The sequence below is a fragment of the Argiope bruennichi genome, chromosome 4 (genome assembly GCF_947563725.1).
Source record: "Argiope bruennichi chromosome 4, qqArgBrue1.1, whole genome shotgun sequence".
NCBI lineage: Eukaryota > Metazoa > Arthropoda > Arachnida > Araneae > Araneidae > Argiope > Argiope bruennichi.
In genome coordinates, this window is record NC_079154.1 from 13,399,476 (window position 1) to 13,421,794 (window position 22,319).

Genomic DNA, 22,319 nt, shown 5'->3' on the forward strand with positions numbered 1-22,319 from the left:
TTCTCTTACGTCTTCTTATTTCCAAGGTAGGATCTTTCAATTTTTCTAGTTGTAATTATTGCCATTTCGCTGGAAGTGGGTAACATTATTTCAACAAAGCGTAATTTTTCATATCCCTGTCTTCTATTAAAAAGAATTTAGGCTTAAGGTAATTGAGATAAACATCATATGAACACATAAAAAATGTTTTGTCGTGAATAGTTTCTCATGAAGTAATTAGTCACTTTACTAATTAAATCACAAGAATATCATTCTTTTTTTTCTTTTAAAAAGCTAGAGGCAATAGATATATTTCCTTTTGATAGAGCAGATATATTAAGATTATCGAACTTTTATGAGTTTTATACGATTCCAATGGCTTTCTAAAAAACATTGTTTCAAAGTCAAGAAATGAGAATTTATTAATTTCGAACTAACTATTTTTATGAGATTTCTCTAGTAATGAATTTTACGAAACCGTAAGTTGTGCCTTTATATGATTATATAGGGGCAAAAATTTGTTTGAATTTATTAAAGGAAAGGAAAATATTTATCTTTAATTCTATGAAATATTCATGACTTTTAAATAATGAGTCTTGCTAACTGTAATTAGATTCGATTGAATTCTAGATTTCACATAATCCTTCTAATTATTAAAAAATATTGAAGATTTAGGAATCACCAATACTGAGCTTTACTTCTCTACCTTCCCTGTTAGTACAAAATACTCAACAACATTGTCGCGATATGTTTTCGACATTGGCCGGCATTTAAAATATCGTAAAACATTGTAGAGATATCATACAATATCTTGTGCTAATAATGTTACATATTTTTTACATTTATGTTTCATTTAGTTCAGGTAGCAATGAAATTATAAAAGAACAGAATTTATTTTTTAGTTAAAACTTATTATCCATATATTAAAATATATTATCTATTTTGAAACGCAACTCATAAAGATTCAGAAAACTAGTTATTTAAATAAATAAATAAATTTGCCGTGAAAATAGAGTTTAAAACCACTTAAATGAAATTTGGAATGGCTTTTGTATTATTACTATTTTTTTCTGTTCTTCAAATAATCGCTTTCTTCTTTGATTAAGAAACGGACAAAACTGTCCAGTTCGCATTGTATATTTATTTCAGGAAGGGAACTACATTACTTTTTTGATATCTTGGTGTCTTTCCGAAAGATACACATGAACAAGTGTAGGAGAAAATGCTGAGATTCAAATAACTGCACAAGGTCACATTGTAGATTGATAACAGGAAAACAATTTCTGTAAATCGAAATAATTTCTATATAACGAATAAAAAGTTTTGATTAAAATTATAATCATTGATTTCGCTTGAGAGGAGGAATATCAATTAATATAAGAAATGAAATATTGCAACCAAATTCTACTGCAATAGTATTTCTCGGAAGATTAAATATCATTTACGAAAGAGCAATTAATATTAGCATGTGAATTATACAGTACTCTTATCACCAGTTCCAAGGATCTTTTCTTTGTCTATGAACGAAGTTTGTGTTTTAAAATCCATTTAGTTTTATATTTCTTAAATTGAGTACTGAAAATTATTCTCTTTTTTCGCTTTTAACGGAAATTTTAAGTTTGAAAGTGAAGTTCAATTTATTTAAAGATAAAGAATTGTTATGTTGCTGTAGTTGAAAGCATATCTTGAATCTATCACAAGTTTTTTTATTTCTGAATATTCAGAAAGATATTGATATATTAGTAAAGTTCAATGAATATAATGAAGCTTCGTTAAAAGAATCTATACTAACATTTACATATTTTTGAATAGCATGTACAATTTGTCTGAGTGCTATTACAAAATAGTTAGGGAATCGTTGAAAAGCAAAACGCCTTTTTCGCTTTGCACAAGTACGAATTTTTATACTGATTACAAGTGCGAATGATAATCTCACTGATTACAAGTGCGAATAAAATAAATATAAATAAACTGGTAGTGCCACCTGACGGTGATGTTACAAGTAAATTTTACAAAAATTTGAAATAAGAATGATAAAAGATACAAAGATACTGTTACGAACCTGTGATGCGATTTCCCAGCATAGCTGGTTCCATAGGAGCTGGTTCCCAGAGCTTGGCGACAAACTTGGCGACCATTTGGCGACGAATTTGGCGACTTTGGCGCCAAAATAGATTATACCCGAAACATCGAGAATTTTCCCGAACCGTCCAGTAGGAACGGAGATACGCTTCGAACGTTCCTGATTGGTTGAGAGGCTTCTAGCCCCGCCTCCTGAGACCTATAAAAGGACGCATCCGAAGCTGCCGGGCGGTCGTGAATTGAGTCGTGAACCAGTGGAGTCGAAGAGTAGTCGAAAGCGACGGTGAAGAACTCGTCTGCCAGTGACTAGCGGAGTAGCGACGGAGTAGAGCTGCTGTGTATACTGTTGTATGCTGGACGTCTCGGCTGAAGATAATCGTCTTCTGTGCTGTATATAGTTATAGCCTTTGTGATGTCCTGTGTGTCTTCGTGTAAATAAACGTCGTTGTTTTAATTTCTACTGCCGCCTTGTGATTGAGCGTTCTTCACACCATATAACCCCCACTATCCAAACGAACCCCCCCTGAAATTTCGTAACAATACAAAGATAAAGAGTAAGAAGAGTTATCAAACATTTTGAAAATGTTTGATAACTTCTGAAAATATTTAAATGTTATTTACAGATTTCTGCAAATAAATTTGCTTGACAGTTTAATTTTTTTAAACTTTTAATTCCAAATATTAGTGTGATAATATACTTTTAACTCTATCAGTTTATTTAGACAGAAATGTTTACTTATCAATACTTAAATTTATCAGATTTTCCCCCCAAGAATTTTTATATTCGGTGTATAGATATTTTAACTATTGTGCATACCACAAAATAAAAAAGTACTTTCAGAAAACACTAATGTGTCCTTCAAATTTTCTTCGTGCTCTGCAAATCAACTCTAAAACTATTTCTAAAGAAACATATATTTTGAAAATTGTTATTTTCTTAAGACATTTGTTTTTACTGAAATCTTTCCGATGTATAAAACACATCAAATCCAACTGATCGCATTGACCTGTAGAATGAACGAACTCGAATTTACTATGTGTTTGTATTTTTTTGTATTCGTGCAGTGGCATTTGAAGTCAAAGGCACAGAAACAAATTCAATTTTCCGTATACTGAGTCCAATTTTATTGTAGAAACTTTGTAAAATCTAATGATGTTAACATTCAAAGACTTTCTTAAAAATACGTTTCCCTACCTAAATGAATAAAAAGTAATGATGTGAACTTTTTTCCTAAAATGATTGATCTCTAACTCTACAAAATTCCTTTAAGTCTTTTCCTTTCAATATAATTTATGTACCGCATTGAAAAAATATTAAAAAAAATAATTTCAAAAACAAGATTTTATTCGTACATAGTAGGAAATAATTTTTCAAAGAAAAAAAATCTGGAGTCCAAAGCAAAAATCATAAATACTGAGAGAATTTTCTTCCCTTTTAGCTAAATTTATTAATAGTGCTAAATTCAGCTTCTCTCATTGATAGGTGTTTTACAACGGGCATATTTTAAATATTTTTTCTACTTTTTAGTACAATAATAAAAGCGTATTTTTAGTAAATTTTTTAATTACTACTATTTTGTTCAACTTTGTTGTATTTCAGCATCCATTATTAAAAATTAAAAATATAGCAATATTTTTTTTCTTATTTTAACAATTAAACTACAATTGGCGCATTGAATCAAAATTAAACGATGTTAAGAAATTAAATGATAAATAGTGATTGAAAGCAATAAAATATTGTTTTATAATTTGATAAAAGGCATCTTTAGAAATATATCAAATGAGAAAATGCGTAATAAATCGATTATAAAGTAGAGTTTTTGCTGAATTTGAAATTTTTAACAATTTGAACTTATCACTGCCTACATCCGAAATTCAGTAAATTTTTAAACTAGCGAATAGGGATCATATTTTTCATTCACTAAATACCACGTTTACTAGAGACATATATGATGATGATACACGATTAGCTTCAATTTGTGTGGCCATGTAGTAACTTGATAAACGTAACTGGACATGTTGTATAGTAGGGTGGAAAAAAAAATCAACTTTTTATTTTTAATTTGTAATAGCACGGAAAAGTTATTTTTTATTATAGATAAAATAAAGTAAAAATATGAAAAATATTGGATTATGTCTTGATGCACCACAAGGACGTTAACATTTCATAAAAACGCCCTTTTTGGAAATTTTTTCTTTTTTATGCATGTCTTGATTATGAAATAAAAAGTTTTAAATAGGAGTTGTAATGTAAATAAAAATATAAAAACAGTTTCACTATTGCACTGACATGGCATCCAGGGCGTTATGTCATTACCGGAGCTGAAGTTAATGAGGGGAGGTGGATATTTGTCTGCGTGTGGTGACAAGCTCAGAGCTGATTTCAAGTCAGCAGCTTTTTAGGGCCCAATTGAATTGGTGTCATCAGCTCCGTCTATTGTGTAACTGATTTGTTAGTTTGTGTACTTTGTTGTGAGTAGAAATGGCTCAGACTAAGTTGGTGAAGACAAGACAAAGGCCGGAATGTCCTATTTTGGGGAAATTTAGTGATTTTCTTGAAGTTGAACTGCCTACTTACGAATCTGTTATGAAGGGTTACTGTTATATTAGACATAACTTCAAAATTGCTTCAGAGAAGGATAAGTTTGTAAGTGAACCATGTTGTACTTTAGTTCCCATAATAGAACAAATATGGTGAAGAGCTTCTACTCCCGCTGTTTTTAGCAAAAGAATTTTACAAATGTTAAAAGGAATTTATTAAAGTCTAAAAGCAGAAAAGGGTCCGATCAGTTTGATTCCAACCTCACAAAATTTTGAGAAGTTAATCGTTTATTTGATATTGCTGCTTGTAAGTGTGTAAACATTAATACTTGTATAAATGAAAAAAGTACCAGTTATGGAAAACCAGTACTACTGAAAGTACCAGTACTATTAAAACTATCACAAGCGCTTTGAGGAAGAAAGAAGCAAGGAAAAGTAAAGAACTATAGAGAATAGTTAAGTTTAATCAAGGACAGATAAAAAATATTAGTGTGTCAGAAACGGCTACTGGCGACAATGACAGCGCTGAAGAAAAACAGTGTTCTTCACAGGGAGAAGCAAACCAACCAGATCCTTCAAATATATCTTTAGACTCGGGTTGATTACAAAGTGAAAGTATATATTGTTACGAATCTGTAATGCTGCTTCCCAGCATAGTTGGTTCCATCATCAGAAAGAATGTTTTACAGTCATCTGTATTGGACGGAGTCTGGGGGTCGCGTCGGAGGTCCCGGAGCTTGGCGACTTGGCGACGAATTTGGAGACTTTCGCGCCAAAATAGATTATACCCGAAACATCGAGAATTTTTCCGATCCGTCCAGTAGGAACCGAGATACGCCTCGAACGTTCCTGATTGGTTGAGAGGCTTCTAGCCCCGCCTCCTGAGACCTATAAAAGGAGGCAGCCGCAGCTGCCAGAGTAGTTGTAGTTGGAAGTGACAGAGTAGAGAAGTCGGCAGCGACAGAGAAGAGTAGTCGGGATCGACGGTGAAGAGTGCTCGGAATCGACAGAGGAAAGTAGTCGCAAGCGACGGTGAAGAACTGGTCTTCCAGGGATTAGCAGAGCAGCGACGGAGTCAAGCTAGTGCTGAACTAAGTTGTGCGTTACTGTCTGCAGTAGAGTCTTGTTGTGTGCTGCTGTTTGCACGTCTCACGGCTGAAGATAATCGTCTTCTATGCTGTAGATAGTTGTCGTCTTTGTGCTGTCCTGTCCTGTCCTGTCTTCGTGTAAATAAACGTCGTTGTTTTATTTTCTACTGCTGATTGAACTTTCACCACACCATATCACTTCCGCTATCCAAACGAACCAGGAAATTTCGTAACAATATGCTTGTATGGTTTCGTGTTCTGATGTCGTGAAACATAAGAGCACCTTCGTGTTCTTATGTTTCCAGACATCCGTTTAATCTTATCTCATATTCACGCTATCTCTGTGATTATCTCAAGAACGTTATTACCTGATTATTCAAAAAAAAAAGGGGGGGGGGCACATGCTTCTCTAGAAAATATCCTTTTGTCCATGCTAAGTAATGAACCTAAAATTCAAAGAGAATTTAGTTTACGACGACGTTTTTTAAAAGCAAGAACAGAAAGTAGAGGTGGAGTCAGGAAGTTTAACGTTCCAAAGATAAACTTCGATGCAAAGCATTATATTGACATAATCCAATGGCTTTAAAATGACGTAATTGAGTCCCCCCATCTGTTAAAAACGTTTCCAGGGACTCTGTCAAAGACTTTATACGGAAGGCATCTGAAACTGAGCCAAATACTATAGTGGACCCGGTTATCGACTTTAGCCGGCTTCCTTGTCAGCGGTGTAAAGAGATGCGAAACTGGAGACCGAATCGGCTCAAAATATGTGTGGTTCAATCATAAAAAAAGAATACATCAGAGCAAAAATTGACTCGTGTGTGAATATGCTAAAATTTAATACAAAAACAGTTTTATGTGGCAATGAAGTAGCTACAAATATTTTTTAACTGTAACATTTGTAATCATTAAAGATACAGAAGTAAGAAACACAAAATTTGACATAAAAATATTTTATTACGATTATTGTATTTTGTAATTAATAATTTTTTTCTCATTTGTAATTTTCTATGCATTTAAAACCGACTTTTTTAATATTATAGTACGAAAAATTCACAAAACATATTTTATAAAAGTTTATAATTTTTCAATTTTTTCACAAATTTAAGCTCTTTGCGGCACTTGAAGATGTAGTTGTATTGCAACCAAATTTTTAAAAAAATTCTTTTTGAACCTAAAGCAATGTTTCCAACCAAACTAAAATCTAAAAAATAATTTTTTACGCCATTTTCGTTCCACCCTATTGTACAGGAATACAGTATGAGCATGAATCGGCTTCATTCTAATTCTCAGAACAACCCGTAAATCAAAATGTCGGTTATAATTGGCATCCATAACATATTATAAGAGGCATCCATAACATATTATAAGAGGCATCCATAACATATTATAAGACGAGATTTAGCTAAATCTGGTGTAAGGATTCTTCTTTTTGATTCATGAATATTTGAATATGAAAAACTGACCATACGATTATGGATACATTTAATAGTTTCTACTCAATGCTGGAGCCATTTAGAAAGCGTTTAAGATCATGTAATAAGAAACTAATTTTTAGTGTAATATTGATCGAAAGGCTATTTAATTATTAATATGTAATTACCGATTTGAGGAGAGTCTCTTGATTTTAAGGTTCTTAACCTCCGGATATGACATATTATCATGTATTAAGAAGAACAAATAAATATTTTTTTAAGCAGAAGACGCTATTTCTGGATTATATAGAATTGGAAATTAATAATTCCTTCACAGTTCTGTCAAAATTAGGTATGATTTATGAATTGAGAAATTTATAATTTCTAACTAATGAGTATTTTTTAAAAAAAAATTGAGTACATCTTTATTCCGTTTTTTTATTTCGTAGCTGACAGTTTCATCTAAAAAGACAACAAAAAAATTGTGTTTTTTTTCTCCAAAATATTTTACTTTTTTTCTCACATTTATTATTTTTGTTTTTCTGTTTTTATTTATCATCTACCTTAAAATTAAAAGTTTATTACATTTAGAAATTTCTCCTGAGCATTACTTCTCAAAATAGATTTAATTACAAAGTAATAACATAAAATTAAAAAAAATAAAACTTGAACATTTTAAATTTTGTTGATAAAATTGAATCTTTATACGTAACAATATAGGAGATCCAGATGCTACCGAAATTAATTTCTCAAATTGTTTAAAAATTTAAAAAAGAATTTCAGTTTTTATTTCGCTAATAAAGGTGTTTTTCTAACAAATACCTTGATTTGATACATTATTCATATAATTATTCATTTATTTCACACAAAATGCATGCACTTAACCCTTTACTGGGGAGTACGGTCTGTCAGACCACAAAAGATAAACTTTTGGTCACCCCTATTCTATTTTTAGCTCAATCGAATGGATTGACCGTGTAGCTTCCTGTTTTGTGACCTTTACTATAAGTGCCCTTTTTCAGCCGGTTTCAGCATATACTTTTTAAAATACATCAGCTACTGCTTAGAGCGACGTGAGCAAGACCTCACCTCCTTTTTAATGTTCCATTGTAATACAAGGCTTAGAAGATCGCTCTAAAACTTGGTGCTCGAATCATTATCCAACCTACTGATCCTCGTTTATAAAGCAAAGCTTCAGAGACTTTTAAAGAAGCAGATAGCTGATTTTGGTGATGAGGATAATTGTACAGAAAATCTTTTCGATGAAAGTTATCATTCGGCTGATTCTGATGTGTTTGTTCCAATATAATTAATTTTTCTAGTGATAATGTATTTTGAAAAATTTCTAAAATATATTAATGTACCAAGAGAAATATCTACAGAGTTTATAGGCTGATTTTTATACTTGTACTTAACCTGTATATTTAAAATGCCCTCGGAAATCGATGTTGCCAATAAAAAAAGGGTAAATTTTACCCATTGTCAATTTTTTTATTTTTCATATAATTATTGAATTTTTCCTTATGTTGTTTGTACCTAGTTATATACCTTATGTTGTTTGTTATATACCTTTGTATACTAGAAAAATAAATATGATTTAAAAAAATAAATAATATGTTTTTTCTAGAATATTATTTGTTGTAACATGTAATTTCAGAGGAAAATGTATGTTCGAAAGCAATTACTTTTTTCTATGATAATATATTTTGAAAAATTTCTAAAACATATTTATATATCAAGAAAAATATCTACAGAATATATTGACAGTTTTTCATACTAATGCTTTATTAGAAAATTTAATTTGAGTGTAAATGAAATGCGGACTCGTAGACCGCACCTCCTCAGTTAAGTCCTAAATTTTCACCTCCCCAGTTAAGGGTTAAATGTTTATTTATATAAATTTATGTTTCTTGAAGAAGTTTAATGTTCAGTTAAGATATGTGATTCTAAAATAAGTTAATGTACAGAGCTTGTGGCGCAATTAGAGACAGTTGATCAAACTCAATATAATAGCTCGATGGCAACTAAATATGAATGATAGAAACTTACAGCAAGTAAATGAAGGATAATATTTGGTATAACTTAAATAGAAGATTACTTTACACGAGAAGATGATTAAACTAATTCAATTAATCAATACATTAAAATAGTTCAATAAACAAGGACATTATTTTCAAGACAAAAGTTTGATTTCAATGCACCAGACTCAAACTTTTAATAACCACTCGTTTTAATGGGATGAATTTTGATCCCTTTAGACACAATGACGAGACAAATTATGCTAATTTAATGGCAACATATTCTCTGACGCTCCTGGATGTATAGACTTGCATATTGTAATATTCAGATCCAAGCTTTTCGGAAATTTTCATCCTTATTTAGAATAATAAAGTAGTCTGTTATTTTAATAAGATCTAATAAATTTATTGGAAATCATTCACTATTATCGAAAGAACTAAATGATCTCATTATCATTCGCTCATGTATAAAACCTCATTCTTATGATCATCATAAAAATCTGAATTTATGATTTATACACAGAATACGCATTTGAGTGCATAATCACGAATTTAAGGGAGTAATATTTTGTTTCCGGAAAAGTGGTCATTAAAGTGAAAAATTAAGAATACTGTTATTTCGTTTAACCAATTTTTTACATTGTTTACCAATGGTTTCTAACAACCTCCGCGATTTTGCGCATGCTTTAGGATGGGTTTAATTCGGCAAAATAGTAGTAAAACGAAAGGGGAAAGGAGGAGATATTTACATTTACAATAAAGTAAATTCTGGAAATGCGCACATCCTTCCGCGTATCACCCCTTAACGAGATAGAATCGTCTAAAAGTGGTCGTCTCAGAATACTGAAACGAAAAGTGCTTAAGATTGGAAAATTGTAAATTAATAAAATTTTCAGTCACACATAAAAAAAACTATCAAGCAGAAGAAAGGAATTGAAGTTATGGTTTGCTTATGGTTTATTGGTGCCAGTCCTGGACTACATTGTGCCTGCCTTATATTTATATTTGTTTTAAATACGCGCATGTATAAAACCTCATTCTTATAATCATCATAAAAATCTGAATTTATGATTTATACAATGTACTTCAATACTTGATTTATACATAACTTCAATACTTTCTTTAAATGTGTATAAACATTTAAAGAAAGATAAAATGATAAATTGATAAATGCTCGATTGCTGCATACAGAACATGGTAAAAGTGCACACATGTGTAAAATTAAAAACCCAAATTCTGTGGATTTTAAAAGTAGAAATAGTTGATCATGTGTGTGCCTGGGGAGGGGGGAAACAGACAGTATCAATATTGTTACTGAAAGTTATGTAAAAGTTGAAGATTAAAAAATGGATATCCTACAATCTATTCTATATTCAGTCAATACACGTGTTTATGAAAAAATTATGCAGTCAAGCCTGTAGAGCACCATCACACACACACACACACACACACACACACACACACACACACACACACACACACACACACACACACACACACACACACACACACACACACACACACACACACACACACACACATTGGGATCCTATCTCCCCACAGCTACAGCAAGGAAAGTTGGCCAGATGGAATCTGTTATAACATTTAGTGAGCAAAAAATTGCACTCAAAACATGTGTACTGTATATTGGTTGTTATTGTTTCACGACTGTTGCATAATAAGGAACGTAGCTGTCAAAAAAAATAATTAAATATCATAATCATTATAGCGGATTTTGAATTTGTCATTCCGCTGTTTGCTGTGATTGAAAGAAACGTCCGATTTCTTCAATATATTTTTATAACTAATCTGAGATGTTTTTGCTAATATAATGAATGGAAGAAAGGTCTATTTTTTGTGTTTCTGTTATTTTCTGTGAAATTTATATCAAATACCACAAATAATTTTCCCAAATTCATGCTACAGAAATTAATATCGCTATGCAGTTGTTTCACTTCTAATTTACGACGAAAATGTTTTTTTTCTACTATATGTTTATTATATGTTATTTATGTAGAGAAATTTAGAAGACAGGGACATTGAAGATTGACTAAAAGTAGATGCGTCACCCCGGTGCAAATACCCTAAATGCAAAGGGTATTCTACAATCTCATACATGAATGTGGAAATAATTTGTGTCTAAGAATTATAATTGTTTTTTAATTGTCAGCAGGAATAAAAATGATACAAATATATATTATATTTTTTATTTAGTTTTTACTGAGCTTAACGTGTAAATTTGCATGATGATGGATATTTCCATCATATTGATTTTTAATTGTTTTATATTATATTTTTATATAATATATATAGATTTTTTTAAAAACATTTTCCCTTTAATCTAGAGTATCTTTTATATCACCCTAATTTATTTCACAAAAAAAAAATAATGCAAAGAAGGGTTGAAGATGGGAATTGTTTAGCAACACATTAATTATCTAGACTTGCCAACTAGCAGTGTCTTAAGTATTTTTCTCTAATCTAATGCAAACGCGGACTGCAGAAACTGTTTATTCATAATACTGTTACAGGAATACAATCAAGGGCTTGAGGTTATTCTGCAAGATTTAAGATAAAGAAATAAAGCTATTCTAGTCAGAAAAATTGATAAAATTATTTTATTCCTCATTCAATATTGCATCTACTCCATTTTACTTCATAGTATACGGTTTTCTTCTTTACAAACTTTATGGTAGACAATTATATTTTGAATAAGAAATATTAACTAATCTCATTTCATTTAGCTTTCATTAAAAGTTTTCCTTGTTCTGATATTTCTTTTTTCTCAGTTTAATTGAAACTTAAATATCTAAATAATTTCAAACATCATTTCATTTTTCATATCATTTCTTTCTAAATCTAGTTAAGAAAAAAAAAATAGTATTTAATAGAAAGTTTCTGAAATTTCGGATTAGTGTTGAGATTAAATATGAGCATATGCTTCCTGTCAAGTACTTTTTTTTTCTTTTACTCTCTGAATAAAAAAATATATATAATAAGTATTAACGAATTAAATATTACTCACATGAGTCCTTTATAATGAAATGTATATCTTACAAACAAAATGGCTATATAACATTCAAGTTTCGACTTTCAGAGCATTAGTTTATTTTAACTAGTCTTCAATTATATTACTAAAGAAACGAATCTTTTCATTTTATTGTTTGTATTTTAATCAATTCAATCATTCTCATAATAACCAATTTGTTATGAGAATGGACTTTGTATTAAAAAAAATCGAAAAGAATGATTAGAAAGATTGGAATCTGAAATAAAAAAGTAAATTATTGTTAAAGGATTACACTATCAGTGTTTATTTCACTATCAGTGTAACCAGTTATTGACATTTTTAGAATTTCATTTAATTGGTTTATTTGTGCCTTTAAAAATAATTCTGAAAACAAAATCTAATAATTTAAATTTACCGTTAATAATAATTTAAATAACTAATAATTTAAATTTACCGTTAATAAAATGTTGTCCCAGAAAAAATCCTTAATAACTTATAATAGAAAATGATTCTTAAAAATCATTAAAAAATAATAATATCTTTCAAAATGTCATGACATATAAATGTAAAAAGTAAAAATTAAAAAAAAAAAAATGTGTAAAATAGTCTGAAATGTATAATGATGAAAATTAAAGGGAAATAACATTCACGAATATTAATTTATTTTTCTGCATTATGATATGATGTTTTATGTATGATATAAAATTATAATCAGAATAAAGAATAAAAATTTAAATAAATTATAAAAGTTATTTTTTAATGAATTTTCTGATTAAATTTAGGACATATTTGCTTAAGCTAATTAGTTCAAACTAAGGAGAAAAATATTCCTCTATTTTTATGTAATTAAACTTGGTTTACATTAATATTGTTTATTCTATAAAATATAAAAGTTTTCAAGAAATAATGAGGGATCTTTTCTCTTCTTTAAATTATGTTTACATGCGATAAACCCTTTATATAAAGTTAATTGCTTGGATTTCTAGAATTTCTAATTAGCATTTTATTATTTTGTGGACTACATGAGTTAAAAATTTTAATGACATTTTTTTAAAAACATTTTTAAACACACTTTCCCGTTTTAACATTTTAATTAAAATTTTCATGATAGTTTGCTATTGTGGTGGTTAATTCGCCATTTGGAAAATGTTTATTTATTACGAATTTTTTTCTAGCTTAAGGTTTTAACTTATACAATTTAAGAAAATAAACAATATAGCAGATCTATTAACAAAATAACGGGAGAGTTTTTATCTCGCATTTCTACTTACTTACACAAGAAAAGTTTAACTTCTTAGAAAAATAGATGGAATCTAGTATGAATTATTGATCCGTAATTCTTCTCATTAAACAGTAGGGTCAATGGCAATGAATAAATGTCATAAAAAAGTTAACTAATTCTTTATCAAATTAGATCTAAAGCTCTTTATTGCTGTATCTCAAATATTCTACACTCTTTATTTATAAAATCAGATACGAATGTCATCCATGTAATTTTTACATTGCTCATTCATCGCGTTTTAATACTGACTCAGATGCATAAGATACTTTATAGATGCATAAAGAGAAAACTTATATGCTGAAGAATTTGATTCAAAATTTATTGTAGACTAGCTGGTACCCGGCACATTACTACCGCAGAAGGAATAATGTTTTAAATATCGTTTGAAATTTGAAATAGCTATCTTGTTTAATTAGGAATGACAGAAGGAATGATATTTTTTTGTCGACAATGAATATATTCACTGAGATTGAATGATATATAAAGGAGAATTATAAATAATATTTATTCTGTTTTTTGACTTTATTATTCAAGCCTACTTTAGGATAGACAATATATTTTGTTTTTCCGCCTTCAGCAAAAACAAATAAATTTCTCGACTGTTCGACTTGTGAGAATCAGACATACAACTGGCCATATGAAAAGCATAGATTTTCTATGTTCAAAGTGAAAAGCTGACAAATTTTATAGTCATCGGATGAACGGTACGGCAAAGTATGAAATACAAACGAACAAAAATTCATTTTCATATATTACATATAATAATTTGCTATGCCTATAACCTTCGCACAAGTGCAAGCAAGAAGTTGGCAAAGTTACATCAGAATTGGTTGTTCGGTACGGCAGCGCATAAGGTACGAAAAAACAAAAAAATTCATTTTTATATATTAGATAATTGAAGCTTCTTTCTAAAAATATTTTTTTAACCTGAAGCTGAAAACCGTCTGTGAGCAGTACGGTGAGAAGTTCAGTGGTATAGGGAGGGGGCTCTTTTCGAAATGTCAGTGCTTTATTCTACATGGAAACAAGGTACACAGGAAGCAAAACAACATGTGTAGTCATTAACAGCAAATCGGTAATAAAAAAACTGCAACAATACAAAGCACTCATGAAGAACTAACAGGAAATTGCTACTATCAGGAAAGACTTAATTCCTCTCTTGAGCTTGCAGCGGCCAAACAGGCGATAAATGACTGTTTGTTTCGCCAGTTGGCGATAAGCGTCAATCATGCCTTTGGAGATGAACTTTGCTCTCCAACGGATACGGAGTGACTTACTTCCTGCCTTCACCAGATGGCTTAGAACTTCTGCCTCGTGCTGGTAGATGGAATTACGGCCAATGTATCATGATATATAATTGTTAATTTAATTTCTAATTAAAATTTATTTTTGTTATTTACATGGCTGGCAGTTTTTATTAAGTAAAAATGTTTAATACTTTAATTTAAAGTAAATTTGGTAATGCGTGTTAAACCACGCACCAAACTGGTGACCCGAACTCGCAACGTTAGGGTTCATAACCGAGTAACATAACCACTAGAAAAAAGAGTACTCTCTTCTCCGAAAGTTGTTATCTGGCTTATAATGTTACCACCACAAGCTCAACGCAGCTATTATTCACTACTGACTACTGTCAGGGGCTTATATAGTGCCCTCCCGCCTCCTCCGTCGCTGGGTATTAAAGTGATAGAAGAAACTGCATAACTCGGGACATTAGTGGAACTATCGCCAAAACTCTTGAATTTTCTGAGTTGTTGAGATCATTGTTTACAAAAATGACAAATTCTTGGCCAAGTCTACTGACAGCAGCGAAGTCTTAAGTATCGTCCCTGATTCAAATCGATTCAGTATACTTAAAGCTATTTAAAAACTGTTTTCCTTAGGAAACTTTTTGCGTAGAGAAGCAATATTGCAAATTCATAAATTCATCTTTGGTATTAGCTAATTACACTCATATCCATAAATTAAGGATAATTCAGAGTCACGCGGAAATCGAAATCTAAAATACATATATCACCCTTAAGATGGCTAAACACATCTTCAAAAATCATATACAAATTGCAGGAAGCCACCAGATGACACCGATAGTAAGTCACAATGAGGAGAATGTAAGATAGTGTTGCTTAAAGAATACAGCCAAAGAAGTAAAATTATTCTCAAGCGCTTTATAAGCCTTTCAGTGCAATAACCACACAATAACCCATAACACAAAGGACGCATTTGGATTATTTTTTACGTGGTAGAATTATCGGCCTCTGGAATGTGGGCGTACTCAAATGGAAGTATCAGAGGAACTTGGAATCGCCCAAAGTGTATCTCCAGGCTTTGGCAACGATTCCAAGATGATGGTAATGTGAGTAGACGTTACAGCACAGGTCGCCCCCGTGTTACGACTCCAAATGTGGACTGGTTTTTGGCAGTTACTGCCAAAAGAAACAGACAGAGCACAGCATCAGACTGTCTCGTCAGCTCTCTTCAGCCACTGGTACGACAGTTTCAAGGCAGGCCGTGTACAGACTCCTAGGGAAGATTGGTCTATATGCTCGGAAGGCCTGTCAGATGTGTTCCACTTACAGCAACTCACTGTCGCCTGCGGTTAGCCTGGAGTAGAGAACATGCATTGTGGACACCACAACAGTGGGCTTGTGTGATGTTTTCTGACGAATTCAGGGTTAGCTTGCAGTCTGATTCTCGCCGGACTTTCATATGGAAAGTGCCAGGTACCCGTTACCACCAAGAGAACACCACTCAACCACACCGTTATGGTGGTGCAGGATTGCTCGTTTGGAGAGGAATTATTCTGGGTTCCAGACCTGACTTTCATGTTCAAATTGGAACCGTGGCTAGCCAAATCTATCGGAACGTCATTCTGGAACAATATGTACATTTGTTTCAGGTGCCATGGGCGCAGAATTCGTGTTTATGGATGACAACGCCCGTCCTCACCGTGCAAACATCGTAAACGAATGCCTTCGATCGGAGGATATCACACGTATGGACTGGCCAGCATTCTCACCGGATTTGAATCCAGTAGGACATGCTTGGCCGACCAGTTGCAACCCGTCAACCTCTTCTTACATGTCTACCGGAACTTGATGAGTGGTGTAATATTCCCCAAGATCAGATCGATAATTTGATTCTCAGAATACCTAGGCTTTGTACGGACTGTATTGCATCGTCTTGGAGACACACTATGTATTAACCATCATACCAACCATGTAATAATGGTTTTTGTTAATAGGTTTTTTTTTGTAATTTGTTCCAAGGAGCAAAAAATCGTAATTTTTATCAATGATATTAAACATATAGCATCTTTTTTGCTCTTTACGTTTTGTTTAATAAACAGGCCTTACAAATAAGTCACATTTGTTTTGTTTCTGACTCTTTCTTTTCCCGAGCTTGCATTATTCTTAATTTATGGACATGAGTGTATTTAAAACAAATTCTAATGATGTAAAAAACTTGTTAATATATGATCTCATAATGTATGATTAATAAATCTAATTCTCTATATTTTTTTCAAATATAATTCTAACAATCTTTATCTTAAAAATATCTCGCATTTTAATACGCATTATCCTTTCCTAATGAATTATCGCATAATTTAGTTAGTCTGAGTAATAGTTAAGGTACTCTTACCTCAAAAATTTTCTTAATAGATTTATGATATTGTAATATCGAGTGAAATTTAGTGATTACATAGTTCTAATATTCTAATTATAATTCACCGCTTTGCAATCAGAATTATATGAAATTTCCAAGAATGTAAGCTTTCGAAACCATTTCTACGAAAAATTAATTTTGGATGCTTTAAAGATCAAAAGTTATAAGGACTTGACTTCTTGCGGAATTAGTTTCAAATTAGCGAAAGTGCACTCCACTTAAATGAAAGATAAAACGGATTTTGAAATTACGGTTTTGTTTTAATTTTTGCTGAATCCATTTTTTTTGAGAATTCTCAGAAGCAGAAGATTTGCAATTTGGAATTTAATAAGTAGTAGTTTTGCATTTTGGAAATCTCGAATATAGATGAGAAAAAAATCGGATGAAAGTATATTCTGGGCAATCGATTTCTATGTAAATTATATAGGGAAAAAAAGTAGCAATACTTTATTTTCAATTACATGAGTGTGTAGTTTTTTGGTCGTATCAGAACCATTCTTCCAAGAGTAATGGTTATTTTAAGATGCTTCTTCTAATACGATTCTATCGATTTAGAGAATATATTCTGCCATTAGAATAAAAAATGCTTAGCATTTTCATTATGGAGAATTGTCAGATAGAAATGATGGATGATTTGACAAACAATAACTTGAACAATAGATAAAGAAGTTACTTAAATGTTCTTTGTATTTGATATAAATACTTTCGTAGGTTAGAATCAGTTAATTCTCAAAAAAGAAACGATCTTTTTTCTGGTATATAATATACATAAGAGGTATCTAGTATTAAACCATTCTGAGATTTAAAAAAAAAAAAAAATTGGAACTCCATCTGCCTGTCAGTGATCAATTTTTGTCAATGTGTCTTTTTTTATCAATATCTCAAAACCACAACAATTTAGAAAATTAAAAGGTGATTGGATGAACTTTTCATTCTTTTATGATCTAATAACATGGAGAAAAAGAAAATTTTTCAAAAAAGATGACAATGAAATAAATTATTGTAAAGATGAATAATAATGCAAATTCTTTTCAGGAAATGATCAGGAAAATAACATAGGAAATTATTATCTTTTTTCGACAAAAAATATTTATTTGCTTTATATAAAATTAAAAGAAATTGTTAGATCAAAATCAATACTTAAGCCAGTTTACTATGTGTTTTTAAAATACAAGTCTTTTTAATATTTCAAAAATGATGTATTTTTAAAATATATAAATGGCAATTAATTTTATTAATTGCGGAAAATATTTCGAAAGATTTTGTGAGTTTTGTTTATCATAATTCTATTAGCCAATAAGTAATAATTGTGTTATGTGCTGTTATTTTAATTTGCTGTTTATGTTTTTACTAATTTTCTGAAAGGATCAGAAGGTGAAGTGAAACACGGCACCTAATTTCAATGAAATAACTTTGCCATTTAATGAAATTAGAACATAATGAAAATATTATCCATCATTTTCTTTCATGCATATGCGTATATTTAACCCTATTACTTATGTTTACCAGATATAATTACTTTTATGACATTAATATAAGTAAAATTTTCCTTAATTAAATGCAAATTTTCTTGAAAGGTTTTTACTATAACTTGAAATTTTATTTTATTTCAGGGATTTTCTATTTTAATGTGACCTTATAGTTTTTGATGACATATTTACATAACTATGTGTAATAAATAAAACTAAAAGATAAAGAAAACATGTTTTTATTCACATGTTAAAAAAAGTGATAATTTCTGCAGTAAAAAAATCTTTATTGCTTTGATTATACTTAATAAATCTGGAATTCAAAATAAAGATGTAAAATAATGAGATGCAGATAGAAGTGTTTTTAATTATATGGAATGGAATTGAAATCGCATTCATAAATATATTTTAATTTTTTAAGAGATATTTAGAAATTTTCCTTAATTGGATCATCCATGCAGCTTAACATCTTTATCTGGTTTCTTACAGATTTTATTATTTCTATAATTTTTCGGCATTCAGTTGTTTGATAAAAATATTAACTTTATGATCATTAATAAAAGCATTTTTATTTTTATAATTTCCTTTATTTTATTTCCTAATTTTAATGCCTTAACAAAAGCGCTATCAGAAGCTTTTATATTTTTGTCATTGTATTATTATTTTTTTAGTTTGAATATATTAACTAGTTCATTATTAAAAATTTTAAAGAGTTCTATAATTAAAACTTTCTTTTATTCACAAGTAGATGATGCCTTTCAAACAGAATAAATTTATGGATAAAATCAAAAAACTAATTAATAAAAAACTCCAAAAATATTAAATATTCCATTGTTAAACAGAATTACATATCCACCTAAAATTTCAGAGCATTAGTCAATTAAAAAGTGAGGGGAAAAATTAAAGTTCTATATTAACTGATATAAAAAAATAAATTTAATTAATTAAAAGCAAATAAAAAAACTGACCAAGACTAAAATAAATTTCAATATTCTACTAATATAAAGGTTGTTTTCCATTTGTTAGATTAAATTATTAGTATGAACCTACATGTAGTAAATTATTGACTTTCCTCAGTAATTAGACACCGTGGTCGTAGGACAAGATTAATACCTTATTGACGTTTCAATTTATAACTTTCCTCATTAAACCCACATGATATCGCCGAATCGGCAATGGTAAATTAAGCGCGTTTAAAAAGAGTTCCGTAATCGCTTGGTAAAATGATGGATGTCAAGGTTACTGAATTTGTAACGAAGTAAGAAAGTTATGAGTGCTCTAATAGACCAATTTCTGATTTAACAGCAATTTGTTACCGAAATTAAATTTTTCAATTACAAAAAGTTTTAAACGTGTTTTAGTCACGAGAATCATCAATGTAAGCCAGTTTCTTATAAATATCCTCCAAGAAAGAGGCTTTTCTCCATAAAAAATTGGAGCTTAGACTTTTATCTCAAGTGTCCAATATAATCTTGAATGACAGACATTTATAGAACCCATTTATAATAAGACTTTAATTCATTGATATGGCTGGATATGTTAGCACAAGTGAAATTAGAAACAGCATAGTCAAATACATCTTCGAGCTTAAACGAATTAATATATTTTCTGTATGAATAAATCAACAACAGTAGGAAAAAAAATATAATATAAATATTTGTTAAGAATGAAGATATTGGAATCTGGTGACAAAAATATAAAAAAATTACTACTCAAATCCATTAATAATAAAAAAAAGCAGAAAAAATATCATAGCAAAAATATTAGTTCTTCATATAAAATTAGGTTTTATAAGCAGTTGTTAAAGCATTACTAACAGAATAAAAATACTTTTCAAATACTTTTATAAACTGATACCGGATTTATCAAAGTTAAAAAGAAGGGGCATTTGTTAGACTTGATAAGAGAAAATTCGAGAAGAATGAAACCTTTAAGCTGAAAATGGAAACAAACAAGAGGAAATGTTTGGAGATCTTTAAAATCAGTATTAGTTAAGATTATTTGGAAGCCAGAGAGACTAAAATAACAAGTCTTTCTCTAGTCTCTATAAGCTGAGAATTCCATTTTCTACCTTTACACTTGGCCTATTTTCCTAAAAAGTTAGGAAAAATCAGTGAAAAGAAATGCGAAGGATTTCATGGAGACATGCAGGAAATGGAAGGTGGAAATTCAGCTTGATAGTCCACTACTATCAAGTTTGTGTAATAATTTTGTATTATCAGATGTATTAGAATTATAAAACTTTGCAAAGTAGTGTTTTTGCAATGGCAGTATGCTGTATGGTATTTTAGTTATATAATATTTTCTGAACATCGATATTACTTGTTTAATCAAATTTTGATATCAATCGCAAGATAGTACTTGTTACTTTTAAGAACAAAATTTAAACATGAAAGTTATATAAAATATAAATTTATAAACTTTAATAAAAATTATTAAGTAAATAATTAATAAGTAATAATAATAATAAAATAAATTAATAATATAAATAAGTACGTGGATAATTATTAATAATGATAAGATAGTTAATAAATAATATTAACTTAATAAAATTTTAAAAAAGCTTTAGATACATTCTTTACAAAGTACATAATATAAGTACTTTATACAGAATATAAGTTAAGTACAGAATATAAGTACTTTATACAAAATATAAGTAAAGTACAGAATTTAAGTACTTTATACAGAATATAAGTAAAGTACAGAATATAAGTACTTTATACAGAATATAAGTAAAGTACAGAATTTAAGTACTTTATACAGAATATAAGTATTTTTTCTGTACTTATATAGTATAGAAGTTCTGTATAAGTAGATTGAAAAAACAACAACAAAAAACAGAAGAGTTATCAAAAATATGGATGTCTAAACAAAATCTTAAATCTAGATTCATAACTTGAACTTTCAATTTTACCATAGATAGTTTATATTGACTGAATTTGTTCTGTCAGATTCCTTTTATTTGGTGTGGTTTGAAATCTTAGACAATAGGAAAACGTTGATTTATTCTCTTTCTCTTTTAATTGTAGTTTTAAATTATAGGAATTCGTTGTATTAATAATAATAATTTAAAAATTAAGATGTAATTTTTATAAATAGACACTTTATAACATTTTAATTCAACTAATGTAAAATGAACAATAAATTCCATATCTAAACGTTTTTAAATCTTTCATTGAATAGATCGTACAACAATAAAATCATTATAATGATAAGAGTAACGAATCCTTATACCAAAGATGCTAGAGGATCAACTAACGCCAGGAAATGGCGGAAACAATGATCTACAGTGTAGGAAGGAAATGGATGTGTTTACAGAAAAAAAATTAGTTTGTTTTTTGGAGGAGTGGGGAATAAGTAACCAGACAGAACTTTTTATAAAATGTTCTGCATATTTTTATGAATACCCATTAAAGCAGGCAGTTCTCAAGATCGCAGATTGGCCGTTTGGGGTTGCCCTATTTATATTCTCACGAACGGAAAGAATAACAATAAACACAATAATTATATTGATTTATTTATCTTTTATTTCTTCTAAGAAGATTTCATAAGGTAAAAATTCTTCAAAGTCCCTCGAATTTTTATGGCCAAAATGCAATTTCTGCTTATTCTATTCTTAGGAAAAAATTAAAATATTAAAATATTTTATTGATTTCGCAGCTTTTAAAATCGAATTTATGTCAATGATCTTAAATAAAAACATCTTTTAAAAGCTAAAATAAAATTTAATTATGTATTTAAGCTCATTTTTAAATGAAAAATTGAAATAGAA